At 58.2% G+C, this 18,871-nt stretch overlaps 1 long non-coding RNA gene across 1 annotated transcript; it reads left to right on the top strand.

Annotated features, from left to right (window-relative positions):
* The first annotated feature begins 1,040 nt into the window (after window positions 1-1,040).
* LOC130041921 (uncharacterized) lies at window positions 1,041-2,986 on the top strand. The gene is made up of 3 exons (XR_008795075.1): window positions 1,041-1,154; window positions 1,310-1,506; window positions 2,889-2,986. It is a non-coding gene; the product is annotated as an uncharacterized LOC130041921 (long non-coding RNA).
* Window positions 2,987-18,871: the final 15,885 nt, after the last annotated feature.

Raw genomic sequence — 18,871 nt, 5'->3', positions numbered from 1 at the left:
CCCTAAACCTCCCTACTGGCTGTGCACCCCTCCCTTAGAGTCCCCCTGCTCTTTGCTGCTGGCAGGGTGGGGGTGGGGAGAGGCTGAGGTGCTAATCCTGGGACCCGGAGGGAGGGGTGGCAGCTCCCTTCCGCCTGTGGGGCTGCCAGAGGGTGCAGGTGTGGCTGAGGCTGCCTGGAGAGTCAGCGGGCCTGGGGATTTACACCAGCTGGGCATGCATTCAGGGGGCGGGGGAGGGCCTGCAGGCTGCTCCCCGTGCCCAGGTACTGCTACGGGACTTGGCCCTCGGGCCAGCCTCACAAACCTTTCTTGTTGGTGGCAGTCCCCGAGTGCTGTGGGCCCTGACTGCCCTGTCTCACCCTGACACCATGCGACCTCTTCGAGATCACGGTCAGGCCTGCCACAGGCCGTGCCTGTTATGACTAAGTGGACACGGCGTCCGGGAGACAAAGATGCCCCTGCTCTGTCTCTCGCCTGTCTACCCCATCTACAGACACCTCTCAATATAGCTCCCGTGGGGAGGCGGGGCTGGAGGGGGCCTGCTGGAGGGCGGTTTCCCATCCGACATCCCCCAGAGACCCTCCCCGCCCCGTGCAGCCACCTCCCGATTCTGCTTCTCTCATGCAGAGCACTTGGGGACACCCAAGCCACCCCCCGTTCCCTCTCCCTCAGGTGCCCAGGCCAGAGCGTGACCCCAGAATCCGGGCTGCCTGTGCCGATTCCAGGTCACTCGGGGCCCAGCTAGGCGCAATGACGCCTGTAGCTCAGTGCGTCACCTCTTGGTCCCCATCGACCTCGGGGACATGATAAGGGCTTGAGGACACCAGGGGCTGGGTCAGGTCCTGGTGACAAGGCCCAGCTCTGTCCTCGGGGCACCCCGAGCTCTGAGCGGCCAGGAGCTGTCTCCTAGGACAGGAGGAGGAGGAGGAGGAGGAGGAGGAAGAGAAGGGAGGTGGCTCACGTGCTCGCCGGGCTCTGTCGCCCCCCCCCCAAATGACCTGCTCTGTCCTCCTCTTCCTATCCTTGGCCCCCCACCACTCCCCAGGCACTTGCGTCCACGCCTGTTCTCCATTACGCGGCGGCGGCTGCCCAGGGCAGCTCCTCATTCTCCGTGGGTCCAGTGGGAGCTGGGATGGTGGGGATGCCGGCTGAAGGTGAGCGCACCGGGCCCAGGGTGGAGGCAGAGGGGCCGCAGGGGAGGGCAGCGGGAGGCTGGGCGCCCCTCCTCAGCACCAGCTCATCTCTCCTCCGCCAGGCCCCTGTCCCTTGGTCTGCCGTTGCCGCATCTGATTCCACCTTCCCTCCCTAGGTTCCCGTTGAGAGGTCGGCGCTGGCCACAGATGCTCCCTGGCACCACATCTGCGCCCCTCTCGGGGTCGGCTGAGCTCAGCCTGGCCTCTGCCCGCTGTGCTGCTCTCTACTTGGCCCGGGACCTCTTGCACCAGGGACCCGCCTGCCCCTCCTGGCCCTGTTCCTCACTGGGATTCCTGGTTTTCCTGTCGAAAGGTGACTGAGGTCTCCTCCCTGGACCTAACTCCCGCCCCCCCGCACCCCCATCACTCCCTTTCTTCCTTTTCTACCGGGACTCAGCTCCGTCGCCTCCTCTCAGCGTCCAGAGCGGCCTCTCTCTGCGGGCTCTGGTTTCCCCTCCTCTGCCTCTCGGAGCGTTAACGCCGCTCCTCACCGTTCTCCCAGTCTGTCCCTTGGGAGAGGAGCGCCAGGGCCGGAGAATGGACAAGGGTGAGGAGAATGGGGCGTGGGTGGGTCCCTTTCCAGAATCTTCTCCCTGTGTTGGTTGTCCTGGACGCCCTCCCTGTCCCCACCCTCATTTCTCCCCCCAGGGTCATGCTCTTTCTCCAGGCCCCTCTCAGGTCTTCCTGCCGCCCCCCCCCCCCCCCGTTTCTCCTGGTCTCCACACTGTCCCCCTCCTCCCTGGAGGGGTCTCCCTCTGGCTTTGCTGCATTGCGGGGGTTCAGAGCTCAGAGGGATGGGGAGGGAGTTCTGCTCAGGCTGGAACTGGGGCATCTGCACTCCCAGAGGAAGGCTGACTCAGACGTGGGTCTCATTGTTGTCCTTACCCCAGCCTGGGGCCCCACATCTCAGCCTTTCCTGAGCACCCCCAGGGAGCGGGGCATCAGAGATTGGGGGAGGTGCTTCTTCCTTCCTCACTACTGGGTCCTCCAGAGACCTGTCCCTGGCCTTCTCAAGCCCCCAGTTCTGCTCATGTGTGAACTGCCTGACCCCCATCGCCCACCCCCCACCCCCACCCAGAAACAGCCATCATGGTGGGTCAAAGGACACCTCTTGCCCAGCAAGCCCAACCAGGGGCATCTGGAAATAGAGTTTACTGGCGGGAGGAGGGAGGAAACCAGACCTAAGGCCCTGAAAGAAGAGGAGGAGCAGAGTGACAGGGGGTGACAGGGGGTGGGGTGCTGGGTCTGAAGGAGCAGTGGCTGTCCTCCCAGATAACTGTCTCTGTCCAACCGCCTAGGTAGGTCACTGCTCGGGGGCCAGAAATGGCACCGATCAGCACCCCTCTGCTCTACCCCTTGTCCCTAATGTAACAAGGGGTCCAAGTTGGGGTGCAGGCCCCCAGCAGAGGGTTTTCCATGTGCCTAGTTGGGACCTAAGGGCTTTCTGGATCCCTGTGACCCGGGATCTGCAGGAGGGCAGCTGCCTCCTGGCTGGGAGGAGGGAAGGGGGGAGGGGTTTCCAGAGCCTCCCGGGGTGCCCAGGAGCCCTCCCAGCTCTGTCCTTTGAAGCAGCCCCCACTGCCCTGTGTCCCACACTCGTGTCCCCTGGGCCCAAGGGCTGACAAGCAGCGAAGAAGAGTCTGGAGGCAAACTCTCAGCTTCAAGGAAAATCGCTTTATTCTGCTTCCTCCAAAGGGCTGTGCTGTCGGCTCGGGGCCCGGAGCTGCGTGGGCACCGCAAGGGGAGGTGGCCAAATCACTCCTCGTTTAAGCCCTTTGGGAAGGAGACAAGGCTCAGGTGAGCCATGCACGGTGACTGTTGGGTGGGCACACACAGAAAAGGACGTGGGGGAGGTGCCCCCCCGCGGTGGAAGGGGCCCTGAGGGGGAGGAGGACTCTTGGGGGGTGAGGAGGCATGTGCTGGAGAGAGGCCTCTGGGTTGGGCAGAAGGGAGGTGGCCTCCGGCCACCAGGATGCCCTCCAGAATGTTCTTGTTAGGTCTGGTTGCCAACCTGAAGCAAGACCGGGCGACAGAGGAGTGGAGACAAACAGATGGGGGTGGGGTGGGGTGGGGGAATGAGGCACACGGGGTATCCACAAATCAAGTCCTCTAGGACTGTGGACCAGCCCAGCAGTGGGTTTCACCAAACTGTTGTGAGCAGAGCAGGACCGAGTTGTCCCCACATTGTGGCTCATTTGTAGGGGGGCGTGGAGGAGGCACTGTCGGGGAGAGGGTGATGGAGGGGGCAGGGTCTGATATGGAGAGGCCAGGGGGAGCCGAGGTCAGCGGGGACCCACCTTGGCGCCGATGTCACGGCTCTTGGCCCGCAGCTTGTTGACCTGGGACTCGGCGATGTCCGCCCGCTCCTCGGCCTCGTCCAGCTCGTGCTGCACTTTGCGGAACTTGGACAGGTTGGTGTTGGCCTGCTCCTCCTGCGGGGGTCGGGGGGGGGGGTGGGGACAGACACCAGGGTTTTTCAGCTCCGGGTCTGGAGGACCAGCTCCCCCGTGTCCTTCCTCCGGGTTGGGCCCCGCTGGCCACTCACCGCCTCCTCAGCCTGCCGCTTGTAGGCCTTGACCTTGAGCTGCAGCTTGTCCACCAGGTCCTGCAGACGTAGCAGGTTCTTCCTGTCCTCCTCGGTCTGGGGGGGCGGGTGGGAGGGATAGTCAGGGTTGAGGGTGGGGTGGAGCATGTCAGGGATGAGAGGCACAGATCTTGGAGCATCCCCCTGTTTGTAGTCTTTGCCCTAGGTAAGAGTCTGGCTCAATATTATTTATTTATTTATTTGCTTTTTTGGGTCAATGATCAGGGGTTACTTCTGGCTGTGCGCTCAGGAATTAGTCCTGGTGGTGCTCAGGGGACATATGGGATGCCAGGGATCGAACCCAGGTTGTCCACGTGCAAGCAAACACCCTACCGCCGTACTATTGCTTCAGCCCCACCAAACATTTGTGAGTGCTTTATGATTTTCTCCAATTAAAAATGAATATTTATGATGATCTATATCAGAAAAGGGTCTGAAGAACCGATGGGACTGCTGAAACTGTGCACTAAATTGTGTGTGCATTATTCCAGGGTGCCGGCCCTCAGGGGACCAGTGATCCCTGGAGAATAACTGCCCTTATCCTTAGCACATGCTGGGCTGAGTTCTGGGACCTCAGGCCTAAAGGTGCTGCCTGGCCATGGGGAGATGACTGAGACTTGGTTTAAGGTTGCTGTGTGCTCAGATCAATGGTGGACATTCTCCAAAGAGAGACAAAAATATAATTGGGTCTGATTCTGGAAAACAAAAACAAAAACAAAAAAACAAAACAACAAACACTCTAGAAAAAGAAAGTCTACCTGTCCTGGATAAACAAGAAGCTCTGGGCTCTGAGCTTTGTGTAGGACTCTGGAGTACTTGGACTAAGTGTCTGTTTTCTAGGGATCTTCGCCAGAAGGGGCTGTGTCTGTGTCACCAGGGGACAGACTGAGGGCGAACTGAGATGCAGTTCACAGACCAGGAGGCTTAGAAATTGATGTCTGTGGCCAGTGGAACTCAGGGTTGGACAGAGGGGGGCAGAAGGAAAGGGGGGCACCTGAGAGCCACATCCCTACCCTTCTTCCTGGAAGGCACAACCAGAAAATACTTAATTTCTTCAGGGCAGCTGTCAATCACACCAGCTTTAGGCCATGGGGTGGAAGGCCTGTCCCTAGCAGCTGCCCCAGCGCACCTGGTAGGTGAGCTCCTTGATGCGACGCTCACTCTTCCTCATGCCCTTCACCGACTCCACGTTGCGCTTCTGCTCGGCCTCCAGCTCGTTCTCCAGCTCCCGCACCCGGACCTCCAGCTTCTGCAGCTGCTTCTTGCCGCCCTTGAGGGCGATCTGCTCGGCCTCGTCCAGCCGGTGCTGCAGGTCCTTGATGGTCTGCTCCATGTTCTTCTTCATGCGCTCCAGGTGCGCGCTGGTGTCCTGCTCCTTCTTCAGCTCCTCTGCCATCATGGCGGCCTGGCCACAGGAGACGGGAGTGAGGAACCCGGGCCTCCACTGTTTTTGTTTGTTTTTCATTTTTTGGGTCGCACCCAATGATGCTCAGGGGTTACTCCTAGATCCGCACTCAGGAATTACTCCTGGCGGTGCTCGGAGGACCATATGGGATGCTGGGAATCGAACACATGTCAGCTGCGTGTAAGGCGAACACCCTACTTGCTGTGCTATTGCTCCAGCCCCCACAGGCCTCCTCTGGTCCAGCATCTCCTCCACCCCCGCCCCATCCTGGTGTTTGCTCCCTGAGGCCCTTGTACTCAGGCCACTGCAGAGTCAGCCCAGTGCCATCACAGAGGTCTGCTGGCCCCAAGTCCTGCACAGTGCCTTTTTTTTTTGCTTTTTTGGGGGTCACACCCTGCAATGCTCAGGGGTTACTCCTGGCTTTGTACTCAGGAATTACTCCTGGCGGTGCTCAGGGGACCATATGGGATGCTGGGAATTGAACCCGGGTCAGCAGCATGCAAGGCAAATGCCCTACCCGCTGTACTATCACTCCAGACCCTGCACAGTGTCTTTAGGGGACGTGAGAAGCACTGGCGTCCACTCACGTCCGTGATGGCCTTCTTGGCCTTCTCCTCGGCGTTCCTGCACTCCTGCACTGCCTCCTCCACTTCCGACTGCAGCTGGCTCACATCTGACTCCATCTTCTTCTTCTGGTTGATGAGGCTGGTGTTCTGAGGGTTGGGATGGACAGAGCGTGAGTACCCTCTCTGCCCTTCCTTCCAGGGGCATCCAGGGGCTCACCTCCCCCCCCTCACCTGAGAGTGCAGCAGCTGCACCCGCTCGCTGGTCTCAATCAGCTCCTGCTCAGCCAGCTTCCGTGAGCGCTCCGTCTGCTCCACCATGGCCCGCAGCTCCTCCAGCTCGGCCTGAAGCAGCATGTTGCGCCGATCCACAATGGCACTGTTCTCCTTCAGGTCGTCATTGGCGTGGACCGCGTCGTCCAGCTGGACCTGGGTGTCCTGGGGAACGGGAGCATGGACATGAGAGGGGATCCAGCAGAAGGCTGAAAAGTGCCAGGGGGTGGGGGGGCATTTTCAGGACTGTGACCCAAGGTGGGGCCTGCAGGGGGTTTCTGCAAGAGCCAGAGAGGTAGGAATTGGTGATGAGACGTCAGCAACCCACCACCAGCCACACAGAGTCACGCTCCTGCTCTGGGGAAGGGGACTTCCTGCGCACCAGGGTCTCCTCCTACCTTTAGCAAGCCCTGGAGGCTCTTGACTTGCTTCTGGGCCTCAGCAGCCATGCGGTTGGCGTGGCTGAGCTGGATCTCCATCTCGTTGAGGTCGCCCTCCATCTTCTTCTTCACCCGCAGGGCCTCGTTGCGGCTGCGCGTCTCTGCGTCCAGCGAGGTCTGCAGCGAGTCCACCATGCGCAGGTGGTTGCGCTTGGCCTGCTCCATCTCCTCGTCCTTCTCTGCCAGCTTCCGCTCGATCTCCGCCTTGATCTGGTTGAACTCCAGCTGGGCCCGCAGGATCTTGCCTTCCTCGTGCTCCAGGGAGGCCTGGGAAGGGTGGGGGAGAGGGTGGGGTGATCCTTAATCACGGATACAGAGCAAGTCCAAGAGCAGTCAGCGCGGTTTGGTCAAAGGAACAGAAGAAGGAAGAAGAAAAGCACATCTAAAAGAAAAGTCTCAGAAAAGGGGAAGTAGGCCCTCACAGGGGAGAGGCAGCCAAGAAGACAAAGAGGAAAATGAAGGGAAAGGTGTTTCCAAGGAAACAGGCAACCAGGCACAGAACATAAGAAAGCCCGCCTGGGGAGGCAGAGGTGGGAAATCTTAACCTAAAGTGTAAAGTGTTCTATAAGGGGGAATGAGAGGACCCCCCACTTTCTTCTGTTCTTCCACAAATGTTTCCCTGGGTGCCTACTGTGCCAGACACTGTTCTGGGCTCAGAGAGAGAAACAGTGAAAACAAAAAGAGAAAAGGCTGATAGAAACAAGGATGCAGCCTAGAACTGAAGGAGACCCCCTGCCTGCATCCTGCCCCCTCCTCCATGCAACACCCCCTCAATACACACACACATACACACACACACACACACACACACACACACACCTCAGCCTCCTCCAGCGCCGATTGTAGCTCCATCTTCTCCACCTCCAGCTGCTTGCGGACCTTCTCCAGCTCATGCACATTCTTGCCGCCCTCCCCTAGCTGCTCCGTCAGGTCAGAGATCTCCTCTGCGGGCCACAGGGACAGAAGCTCACAACTCTGCCCAGCGCTCTCGGGCCCCAGCCACCCCGACCCCCCCCGCGCCCCTCCAGCGCCCCCCACCCTGCTTGCGGGCCCCGCGCACCCTGCAGGTTCTTGTTCTCCCTCTTGAAGGTCTCCAGGTGCTCCAGCGACTCCTCGTAGGCGTTCTTGAGCTTGAAGAGCTCGGTGCTGAGCGAGCGAGCCTCCTTCTGCGAGGACTCGAGCTCCGACTGCGACTCCTCATACTTCTGCTTCCACTCGGCCAGGATCTGGGGGGACACCCAGGTTCAGGTGCTGCCAGAGGCAGGTGGCTCTGACCCGCCCCTGTTCCTCAGAACCTACGATGGGGTGTGGCCTGTGGTGTCCCCGCCCATGCTACCCTGACCACGCCCCACTACCTGACCACGCCCACACCACCACTTGGCCACGCCCATTCCAGCCGAGCCCATGTGCTGACCACGCCCAGCATCTGACCACGCCCACACCACAATCCGGTCACACCCCATTTTGATCATGCCCACACCTCTGACCACACCCACAAATCTGGCCACACCCACATCACCATGGCCACCCCTATTCTAACCACTCCCACACCTCTGACCACACCCCTCCAGCCCACCTTGTCGAAATTCCTCTGCTTCTTGTCCAGGGCAGCAGCGGCCGCATTGGAACGCTCCACGTCCACCATGAGGTCCTCGATCTCGTTCTGCAGCCGGTGCTTGGTCTTCTCCAATGAGGAGCACTTGGCGTTGACCGCCTCCACAGCCTCCTCTGCATCCTGCAGCCTCTGGGCCAGCTTCTTCCTGCTCGAGGAGGTTCGGGTTAGGGGGGCATGCCGGTAGAGAGGAAAGAGGGTGTGGATTGAGGAAAGGGGAAAGCGCAGGAATCTTCAGGAAAACATGCCTTGAAAGCCCGGAAGTATGGTTGGAGATGCCCAGCAGGGTTAGGCAGGCAGAGGATGCAAGAACGGAAGAGTCCCAGTATCAGGGGGGCCTGAGGGTGGCAGTCCCTCTCCACCTGGGCGCCTCTAGGAAGCCGACACGGAAGCACACAGGGGCCTGGACAGCTCTTCCTGCTGCAGCACTGCCCCAGGGGGGAGCACTCTGCCCTCAGACAAACCTTTTGTTCGTCTTATATTCGGATGAAAAACATAACGCGAGCAAAAAGCTTCTCTGAGGGAAGACGAGGTCTACTGGGGCAGGGGAATCCTTGTTGTCAGAACCTGGATCAGCCACATCCTGGTGAAGCCACTGAGGCTGGCGCTGGCAGCTGCAAAGGGGGCCCCAGTGGGAAGAGGCAGCTGCAGACTCACTTGGCCTCCTCCAGCTCCTCTGTCCTCTGGATAGCATCTGTCTCATACTTGGTTCTCCACTGGGCCACCTCAGAGTTGGCCTTGGACAGGACGCGCTGCAGCTCGGCCTTGGCCTCTGTCTCCTCCTCGTACTGCTCCCGCAGGAGGTCACAGTCATGGCGGGCTGATTGTACTGCATGTGCCAGGGCGTTCTTGGCCTGTCAAGGGGCAGGCGGGGTGGGCTCAGCTTTCTCTAGCATGCCACCTGGCCCCTGCCCATCTCTAGACCCCATTTTAACATTCCTCGAATAACCTTCCTCAACCCTCAGCAGACCTTGAATTGTTTTGGGACCAAGAATGCCCATTGGAGCTCTGTGTTATTTGCAAAATCCCTATCAGCATCACCCTGCCCTACCCTCCTCCCCATGTTTCTCCCTTTAGTTGCATCTCCATTATCATCATCATCATCATTGACCAGGTTAAGGTAGAAGACAGAGGCTCAGAGAGGTTTTATGACTTGTCCCAGGTCACCAAGCTCTGAGAGGTCTGTTGGGATTTGAACCCTGGGCTTTGATTTGTGGCAGGGCACGCACTGTGGTACTCTAGGAACTTGTGGTGTCAGGTCCAATTTAGGGTTCCTGTGTACAAGGCATGGGCTCCAATCCTCCAAGCCAGCTCCCCATTCACCCTTGGATCCATGTATGTGGTGTCCATGTCCCAATCAAGGCCATAGCACACCTCCTTGGTTTATTTCCTCTCGCTCACTGATTTCCTCTGATCTAGACACTCTTACTCCTGGTCCCTTTGATGAGACAGAGAGGGAAGCAGGAGACAAAGCTGGGCCTGGGCATAGAGGTAAAGGCACATCCCGGCAGGCTGTGTGCTGTCCTGCCCTGCCTTGTGGGGGTTGGGGGCATAATGACTAAGAAGCAAGCTCCTCCTTGGGAAAGGAAATGGGGGGAACGCAGGCCAGAAGGGATGCTCCTTGTCAGGGCAAGTCTCAGCCTCACCTTCACCTCCTCCTCCAGCTGCCTCTTGAGGTCCTCCATTTGCTGGGTGTAGGTAAGCTTGCCTCGGGTCAGCTGCGAGATCAGCGCCTCCTTCTCGTCCAGCTGTCGGGACAGCTCGCCTGGAAAGGCACACTCGAGTGGGTTCCAGCTCTCTCCCCTACCCTACCACCAAACCCTACCCTCATCCTATGGGCCCGTTTCTTGACAGCTGTGTGTGTGCAGTGTGCCTTGATGTGCCTGCTGTCTGCTCGTATGCTTGTGTAGGCTGCCATGGCTCGGGAAGCCAGGAGATCCTGGGGTTCGGCCCATGGAGCCCAGCCCTGGGCTCACCATTCTCAGTTTGCAGCTTGGCCCTCTGGCTGGTGAGGTCATTGACCGATCGTTGGGTCTCCTCTGCCTTGCTCCGATGCTCATTCATTTGGTCCTCCAGGGTTCGACACATCTTCTCCATGTTAGCCTGAGACAGGAAGGAGCGACACCGTGGAGGTAGGGGCATGGAAAGAGGTGCAGGAGGTATAATGGAAGGAGAAAGGAAGTGGGAAGGCAGGAGAGGTGAGGAAAAACACATAGATGGACGGTGTTGGGAAAACTAGCCTTCTAAGGAGAGAGACTTGGACAGGAAGTGGAAGAGAGGCGAAGTAATTTACAGAGGTGTTGGGGGTGAGGGGGTGGGGCCCGCGCACCTTGGCCTTGATTATCTGCTCCATGTTGGAGGTGACGTCGTCCAGCTCCAGCTTGAACTCGCTCTTCTCCTTCTCCAGCTTCTGCTTGACGCGCTGCAGGTTGTCGATCTGCTCGCCCAGCTCGGCCACGCTGTCGGCGTGCTTCTTGCGCAGGGCGGCGGCCGTGGCCTCGTGCTGCAGCGTGGCCTCCTCCAGGTCGCGCCTCATCTTCTGGAACTCGGCCTCGCGCTTCTTGTTCATCTCGATCTGCGCGGACGTGGCGCCGCCGGCCTCCTCCAGCCGCTCGCTGATCTCCTCCAGCTCGCGGGACAGGTCAGAGCGCAGCTTCTCCACCTTGGCCCTGGCTGTGCGCTCGGCCTCCAGCTCCTCCTCCAGCTCCTCGATGCGTGCCTGGGTGGGGACCCCACGGAAAGTCTCAGACCCCCGGCCACGCGCCCGGGGTCGGGAAGAGGCCTATCTAGCAGCAAATGAGTCTGATTCAAGCAGCAGAGGGTCGGCATGAAAGGATTTGGACAAGCTGATCTGGAATGCCAAGTTAGCCTCCCTTTGAGCCTGAACATTACACATTCCCTTTCTGGAGAGGAACGTGGTTGAGGCTTCCTCTTTTTTTTTTTTTTTTTTTTTTTTTTGGATCACACCCAGCGATGCACAGGGGTTCCTCCTGGCTCTCCACTCAGGAATTACTTCTCGTGGTGCTTGGGGGACCATATGGGATGCTGGGAATAGAACCTGGGTCGATGTGCAAAGCAACCACTGAGGTTTCCTCTTGAAGAGAAACAGAAAGGCCTGCATTCTCCGTTAGGACACTTAGTTAAAAGAAATAAAAAGCGGGAGACCTATATTCGTCTGTCCCACTAGTGTCTGCTCTGGAGGGAAGAACAGATTTGCAGAGCATTCACAGTGCTGGGACCTAAAATGTTATTGGGCAATGAGGGAGCACATGAAGACCCTAAGGTCAGGCGTGGACTCCCCACACTCCCTGTAGCTGAGACAGGACGCTGGGATCTACCTCCAAACTGGTGACCTTTTCATGAAATCCTCGGATCATGTAGCCCTCCCTAGAGGACTCCCTGGGGGAGCTGTGCTAGCTCAGCCTCTCCCTTGACTGAGACTTAGAGAGAGCCTTGATTACTGGGGAGAGCCTGCAGGATGTGTGTGAGAGGCTGGGCACCAGCACAGGCCCCACAGCAACCCCCTGGGCAGCCCGAGTCCTCCTCACCTGGAGTTCTTTGAGCTTCTTCTGCAGCTGGCTGCCCAGGGCCTGCTCGTCCTCTATCCTTGAGTTGAGGGTGTTCAGCTCAAAATCTTTCCTGGATGGAGGAAGAAAGAACCTGAGCAAGGAGGCCTGGTGGGGTTCCAGCAGGGTCCTCAGAGGTGGGAAATGGTAATGAAACAACACGGCAGCCACATTTCTTCAGAAAAGAGCTGCCTGGAGGAGAGAGATTCCTGGAGGTGCCCGGGGCTGGGCAGAGCCTCATGGTGGGCAGAGCCTGCCCGGTTCTGGAGACTCCTCTCATTACTTCTTGCTTTCTCACCTATAATATGAGGGCTTTGCACTGTAACTCTTCTAAGGCCCCCTTAAGCTCTGAAGGACATTTTTTTTTTGGGGGGGGGGAGGTAGATCACACTTAGTGGTGCTCAGGGCTTTCTCCTGGCTCTGTGCTCAGGGATCACTCCTGGCGGGACTGAGGAGTACTTTAGTGCTGGGAATGGAATTGGGTCAGTGCCCTGGAAGGCAGCATCCCCCCTACTGTACTATTCTCTGGTCCACTGATGATTTTTAATCCACTTATGAGCAATTTTGAACAACCTTTTGGCATTTTAGGTGGTCTTTGATCATCCGGAGAGTAGTACGGTAGATGGGGCCCTTGCCTTGCCACCTGGGTTTGATGTGAGCATGGCAGAGACCCTCAGTGAGCACAACAAAATTGGGCATGAGCACCACAACTAAAGGAGTGCTGCCCAGACTCAGCAGCCTAGGCTGTGAGCGCCGCCGCAGAACAAGCATGCCCCACTGCATGCCACGGCCAAGTGTGTGTGCTACCTTCGGCATGTCAATGACATTAGCGAGGGGAAGCGAAGGAGAAAAGAGCCCCATTCATGTCTCAACTACGTCCACAGCCTAGCTGTGGCCCCATTCTGGATAATGTTGCTGTGCTGTTTGGAAAGGAACAGAGAGATGGTTCAAAGGGCCACAGCGTCGAAGCCAGAGACATAGGATAGTGGGTAAGGCAATTGTCTTCCATGCTGCCAACCCAGGTTTGATCCCCAGTGCCCCATAGGGTCCTCTGAACCCTGCCAGGGGTGATTCCTGAGTGCAGAGCCAGGAGGAAGCTTTGAGCACTGCTGGCTGTGGCCCCCAAAACACAAACAAATAATCAAAGGGCTGGAGTGAAAGCTTTACATGAAGGAGGCCTGGGTTCTATCCCAAGAATTGGTCTGGGAATGACCAGTGAGAACTAAATCGGAGAGTAGCTTCTGGGCATCGTCAGGTGAGACCCAAAGCCAAGGACTCAGGATAAGGAAAACCTTTTTCTGTTTTCTTTCCGTTTTTGTGTCACACTCAGCGATCCACAGGGATTACTCATGACTGCACTTATTACTTCTGGTGGTGCACGGGGGACCCAATGGGATGCTGGGGACTGAGCCCAGGTCGGCTGCATGCAAGGCAAGTGCCCTGTCCGCTATACTATCATTCCAGCCCCAGAATGAGGTGGCACTTGCAGTAAGAACTTGAACCACAGATTGTCAGAACAGAGAACAGCCCCAATGCCTTTGCTGCTCAGGGTCAATGCTAGACATTTCCCTCCTAGAGGCTAGTGGGTGGCCCCTTGGCCTGGCCAAGCACTGCTTCTCAATGAGGACAAGTGTACACAGTTGTTTTCCACCGGGGGCCCTGTGCTGAGCCTTGAGGAGAAGCACCTGCTTCTGGGGAAGCTGTGCTCCCAGGCACCCACATCAAACTGCTCGAGCCTGGACTCAGAGGAGGGACATCAGGAAGATGGTGCAGAGCAAGAGGCACAGAGCAGGGTGCCAGATGGTGTGGGAGTGGGGAGGAGGGGGAGGGGCGGGAGAGGAACCCGCTACTTTTTCAGCCGCTCATCCAGCTGCTGCTTGTCGTTCTCCAGGTCCATGATGCTCTCCTGGGTCAGCTTCAGATCGCCCTCCAGCTTCCGCTTGGCTCGTTCCAGGTCCATGCGCACCTTTTTCTCCTGCTCCAGGGAGCCCTCCAGCTGGGGGCACAGGGCAAGGGTCAGTACAGGAAGCATGAATGAGGCCACAGGGCGTGCCCTCCCGCTCTTGGGAACTCAGATGTTGCAGGGACTGGAAGTCAACCCCAAGGCTCAGCCCCTGGCCCCGGGGGGCTCCGCAGGAAGCTGAGAGGCCCATGGTGGTGGTGGTGGTGGTGGTGGTGGTGGTGGTGGTGTCTCTGAAGCTCCTTCTAGGACTCAGGAAGCCCTGGGTAGGGTGGTGGGTGTGGCTGAGAGGGGCTGACAGGAGAGAGGGGGTGCCTGGAGCTGACCACTCACATCGTCCACCTGCTGCTCCAGCTTGACCTTGGATTTGGTCAGTGTGTTGACTTTGTCCTCCTCAGCCTGGAGGTCGTCCAGGGCCTGCTGGTGGGCCTCTTGCAGCGCTTTCTTCTCTTTGGTCAGTTTGGCGATGATCTCATCCAGCCCGGCCATCTCTTCAGTCAGGTTCTTCACCTGTGACCCAAGCACCACCCCCTTTAGGGTCAGAGGGCACCTGTCCAGGTACCCTGGGGGGGCTCCGAGGCACAGACCATGCCGGAATCGAATCCTAGAGCGGCCTGGCCAGGGTAAGGTCTGTTTTGTCAGGGGGCCCTGGAACCCGGAGGGAGGGGGTTGCTGGGGGCTCCTCACCTTATTCTCTGTTGCATGCTTCTCTTTCTCCACCTTGGCCAGTGTCAGTTCCAGGTCATCGATATCTCTTTTGAGCTCTGAACATTCATCTTCCAGCTTGCGCTTCTTGGCGGTGAGCTCGGCGTTCATCTCCTCCTCATCCTCCATCCTCTCTGTCATCTCCTTCACCTTGGCCTCCAGCTGGATCTTGCTCTTGATCAGCTGGTCACAGCGCTCCTCTGCATCCGCCAGATTGTCCTGTTCCTAAGGATAAGGCATGGAGACGAGGTGTTCTGTGAGGGCAGCCTCCAGCCTGTGGCCACACCCAGCAGATTTCAGGGGCTACTCTGAACTGGGTGCTCGGGGCTCATTCCCTGTGGTGCTCAGGGACCGTGCATTGCAGGGGAGGGAACCCAGACCTCCTATGCACACAAAGTCTAAGCCATCTCTCTCAGCCTCCACTCTTAGAGGGAAGTGCAGGGTCTCCGCAGGGGAGCAGAACCTCAGACAGTGTGGAAGGACGATTCTTAGGGCCACGTGATGGATGAATTGGGAAATGAAAGCAGAGAGGGAGGGAACCAGAATTCTCCTGATCTGGGCCTTTGTCTTGGGTCTCCTCCTTTGTAGGGAGGGGACTCTATTTGCTGACGCTGACACTTGACATCTTACTGATCTAGTGAGCTGGGCAGCTCGAATCCCCACCATGGTCATTTGGAAGAGTGTAGGGTTGGCCCAAGGTCACTGAAAGAAGCTGTGACTCCATCCAGAAAAGCCTGTCCTGGAAAATGAGCTGTTTTTCTTTATCTCTTTTTCTTTTCTAGAGGAACCTCTTTGGAAGTGTGGGCCCCAGACCTTCCTGCTCCTGAGGTCTGGTCCCTGCGGAGCAGGGAGAGGGTGCGGGGCAGTGTGGGGTGGCGGACTGGACGCTGAGCAGGGCGTGCCCTGGGCAGCCCACAGCCTCACCGCCTGCACTTGGAGCTGGAGGTCGTTCTTCTCCTGGAGCAGGGACACCATCTTCTCCTCCAGCTCCTTCCGCCGAGCCTCGGACTTCTCCAGCGCCTCCTTGATGCGCCCGAACTCCTCCTTCATGTTGGCCATTTCCTTCTCTGTCTCGGCACTCTTCAGCAGCGGCTTGATCTTGAAGTAGAGCTTCATCCAGGGCCAGTTCTTGACCCCCATGAAGGCCCGGATGTTCCACTGGATGACCAGCAGGGCGTCTCTGCAGGGGAGCCCCAGGGTGAGGTGGGAACCCTCCTTGCCTGTTCCCAGCCTGCTTTCCTGGGAATGACCCTTTCTTCCATGCATCTGGTGCAGACCCGGACGCCCCCTCTACCCCCCATGTCCGTAGCTTGAGCCTTGACTCCAGCCCCCTCACCCCACCAACCCCCAGAGCTCAGGGCATCTGGGAGCCCTCACCTGCGCTCTAGCAGCTTCTTGAACTCCATCCTGGAGAGCACGCCCCGGGACTGGGCCTGGATGCGGGTGATGATGCGGCCCAGCCTCTCGTCCCGCATCTCCTCCAGCAGCCCCAGCAGCCCCGCCTTAAAGAATACCTGTGGATGGGGTACGCAGGAGGAGAGGGAGGGAGTTATGGGGGGTGTGGGGGAGGAAACAAGGGCAGGGAGGAGGGGATGCTGGGATGGGGAGCAGTGCTAAAAGCCTTGCAGGAGGGGGCACAGAAGCTCCAGGAGGGGTCCAAGGGCATGGGGGGGGGGCAGCTGTCTTTGGGGCTTCCGCTTATCTCCTTGCTGGACCTTGGTGTGGCCGAACTTGTACTGGTTGTGGTCAATGTCCAGTGAACTCAGCAGCTTCTCGGCCCCTTTCCTGCTGTCGATGAACTGGCCCTCGGGGATGGCGGCGGGGTTCAGGATTCGGTACCTGCAGTGTCCAGGAGTCCCTCAGCGTCTGTGACTCTGCCCTCCCAGTCCTGCCCCAGACCCCCGCCCCGACTCATCCCTGCCCTGGAGCCGGCCCTGACCCACCTCTGGCGGAAGTCCCCGTAGAGGATGCGGTTGGGGAAGCCCTTCCTGCAGATGCGGATTCCCTCCAGCACGCCATTGCAGCGGAGCTGGTGCATGACCAGGGGGTTGTCCATCACCCCTGCGTGGGACCAAGACCCCAAAGTTGTGGATTCTGTGCTAGCTGCTGCCATCCTCAGCTTATCAGAATATCTCCTTCCTTCCTTCCTTCCTTCCTTCCTTCCTTCCTTCCTTCCTTCCTTCCTTCCTCTCTCTCTCTCTCTCTTTCTTTCTTTCTTTCTTTCTTTCTTTCTTTCATCAGACATTCCCTTGACGCTGCCTTGCCAGTGGTTCTGGGGGCCACTTATGAAAATACTCTGCCCTTCAGGGTGACACTACCGATTTGGGGCTCAAACCCTGCTATTTAGGGCTACTCGAGCCATGTGGTGCTGGGGGCTGCCCCACCCTGTGGTACTGATCCTTGGAGTTCTGGGTTGGAATCAGGCTTTCCTCCTGTGAGATATCAGCCCTTTGAACTAGCTCCCAGACCCCCCAAACATTTTTTAAAAGTCGATAATAATTGAAACTTATACTCTGCTTTTGGGCAGCAGGGACCACCCAGTTCACACTTTGTTGTGTGAGGGGGGTCCCCAGTTGCAGTGCCTCCCCTTCATACTTTAAAGGGGGTCGGACTCAAGACCTCACTTCTGCAAGGGAAGAACCTGCCTATGGCTCATGTGTCCAGACCCACTAGCCAGACTGTTCAGGACCAACAAAGGTGCTTATTGTAGATGGCGTCTGCCCCTCACCAAAGGCTACGGCCAGTACAGAGTTTCCTGTTTTCTGGACAATAAATGAAGTGTACAGGGTCTGGGCCAAAGTCACTAAGCTGACAAGAGCAGAGATAGACCTTGAGCCCAGGCTCACCAGTCTCTTGCTCTTTATTTGTCAAGAAAGGAGTAAGTGTTTTGCATCCCACTAAGGGCTATAAGGGCTTGAGAGGGGCTGTCCCCAAGGTTCCTTGCCTATTACCCGGGGTGGCACATTCCAAACATCAGGGTGCCGAGGGCAGGGGAAGTCTGTGAGATTCTCTGCAGACAGAGGATAAGGCTGAGGTTTGGAAACTACCATGCTGGCGATTAAGAGATGGCTTGGAAGGCCTTGCCCATGGTCAGGGGGCTTCCTTCCACCCAGTCAGGCTGAATTTCAGAGCTCACCTGGAGACTTTGTCTCATTGGGGATGATGCAACGCACAAAGTGGGGGTGTGTGGAGCGTAGGTTGGTCATCAGCTTGTTCAGGTTTTCCTGTGGCCCCAAAAATCAAAAGGGAAAAGTTAGAGGAAATGAAAGAGGGGAGTATAGAGGGAGAGCGGGGGGGGGGGGGGGTGTGGCGGGGGAGGGAGTTTAGATAAAGAGAAGTACCTGAGACCTGGCGGAGGGGAGCAAAGAGTCAGGACGGAGACACAAAGAGGCGAGAGGAGGGGTGAGTAAGAGAGGAGGCAGCACAGGAAGGGGAAGAGAAGAGAGCTGAGAAGAAAGGACCAGAGTGCAGAGGAGCAGAGAAGCAATCAGGGATGGATGGCAACTTGTCAGGGCGGGGGAAATAGGGTTGGGACAGCTCACCCGGTGCACAGCCGACACTGTCTGGAAGGACGAGCCTTTCTTGGCCTTGCCTTTGCCCTTGTCAGCAGCTATGCAGAGAGAGGGGAGAACAGGAGTGTGAGGGAGCATGGGTGGGGGGCAAGGGCAGGGGCGAGGAACCCTGTTCCCTTCTCATCTGCGCTAGCTTTGTGTCCAGAGGCGAGGGCATTCACTGCGGTGCCTCAACTTCTGCCCCCCTTCCTTCCCACTGGGACGGTGGAACTTGGGGGACACCCTGACACAGAGGTGGCGATGTCGAGTGGTTGACCAGCCTGAGAACCAAGGCGGAAACCTCCAGACCCCGGGTCCGCTTACGTGCATCAGCCCCGGCATAATTGGCAAACAGGTTGCTGAGCAGCTTGAGGGAGGACTTCTGGTACAGGCCCACCACCGTCTCATTCAGCGGGTCTTTGTTCTTCTGCAGCCAGCCCAGAATGTTGTAGTCCACGGTGCCGGCGTAATGCACCAGCGAGAAGTGGGCCTCCTGCTTGCCCTTGATGTTACGGGGCTTCTGGAAGTTGTTGGACTTGCCCAGGTGGTTGTCATACAACTTGGCCTTGAAGGTCATGTCGGAGGCCTTGGGGAACATGCACTCCTCCTCCAGGATGGACATGATGCCCATGGGCTGGGTGCAGAGGGTGTCAGTGAGCATTTTCCCACAGTAGGGGTGGGGGATATTCTAGGGAGCATCAGTGAGCATGCTTTCTGTGGGAGGGGGACATTCCCTTGGGGGTGTGGATGGGCTCCCCTCTGCCTGGAAAGGCACTCAGAGGGGAGCCCAGTGACTTCCCCAAACCCCCTTCACCCCCAGGTCCCTGAGATTCTGGGGATGAAGGAGGTTCACTCTGATGTCCCTGCCCACCCACTCCCTTGGCTGGGTGGCCCTGGGGCCACTGAGGTCAGGGAGTGGGAGTCTGGCTTCCAGAAGTCTGTCCACACTGTGGCCCCGGGGACCCCACCCTTCCCAGCACAGGGCTCTGCAGACTGGGCTCGGGGTCTCTCTGTCATCA

The sequence above is a fragment of the Sorex fumeus genome, unplaced genomic scaffold (genome assembly GCF_029834395.1).
Source record: "Sorex fumeus unplaced genomic scaffold, SorFum_2.1 ptg000098l, whole genome shotgun sequence".
In the NCBI taxonomy this organism is placed as follows: domain Eukaryota; kingdom Metazoa; phylum Chordata; class Mammalia; order Eulipotyphla; family Soricidae; genus Sorex; species Sorex fumeus.
Note: the sequence above shows the minus strand (reverse complement) of the source record. Positions and strands in the feature narration are given on the sequence as shown.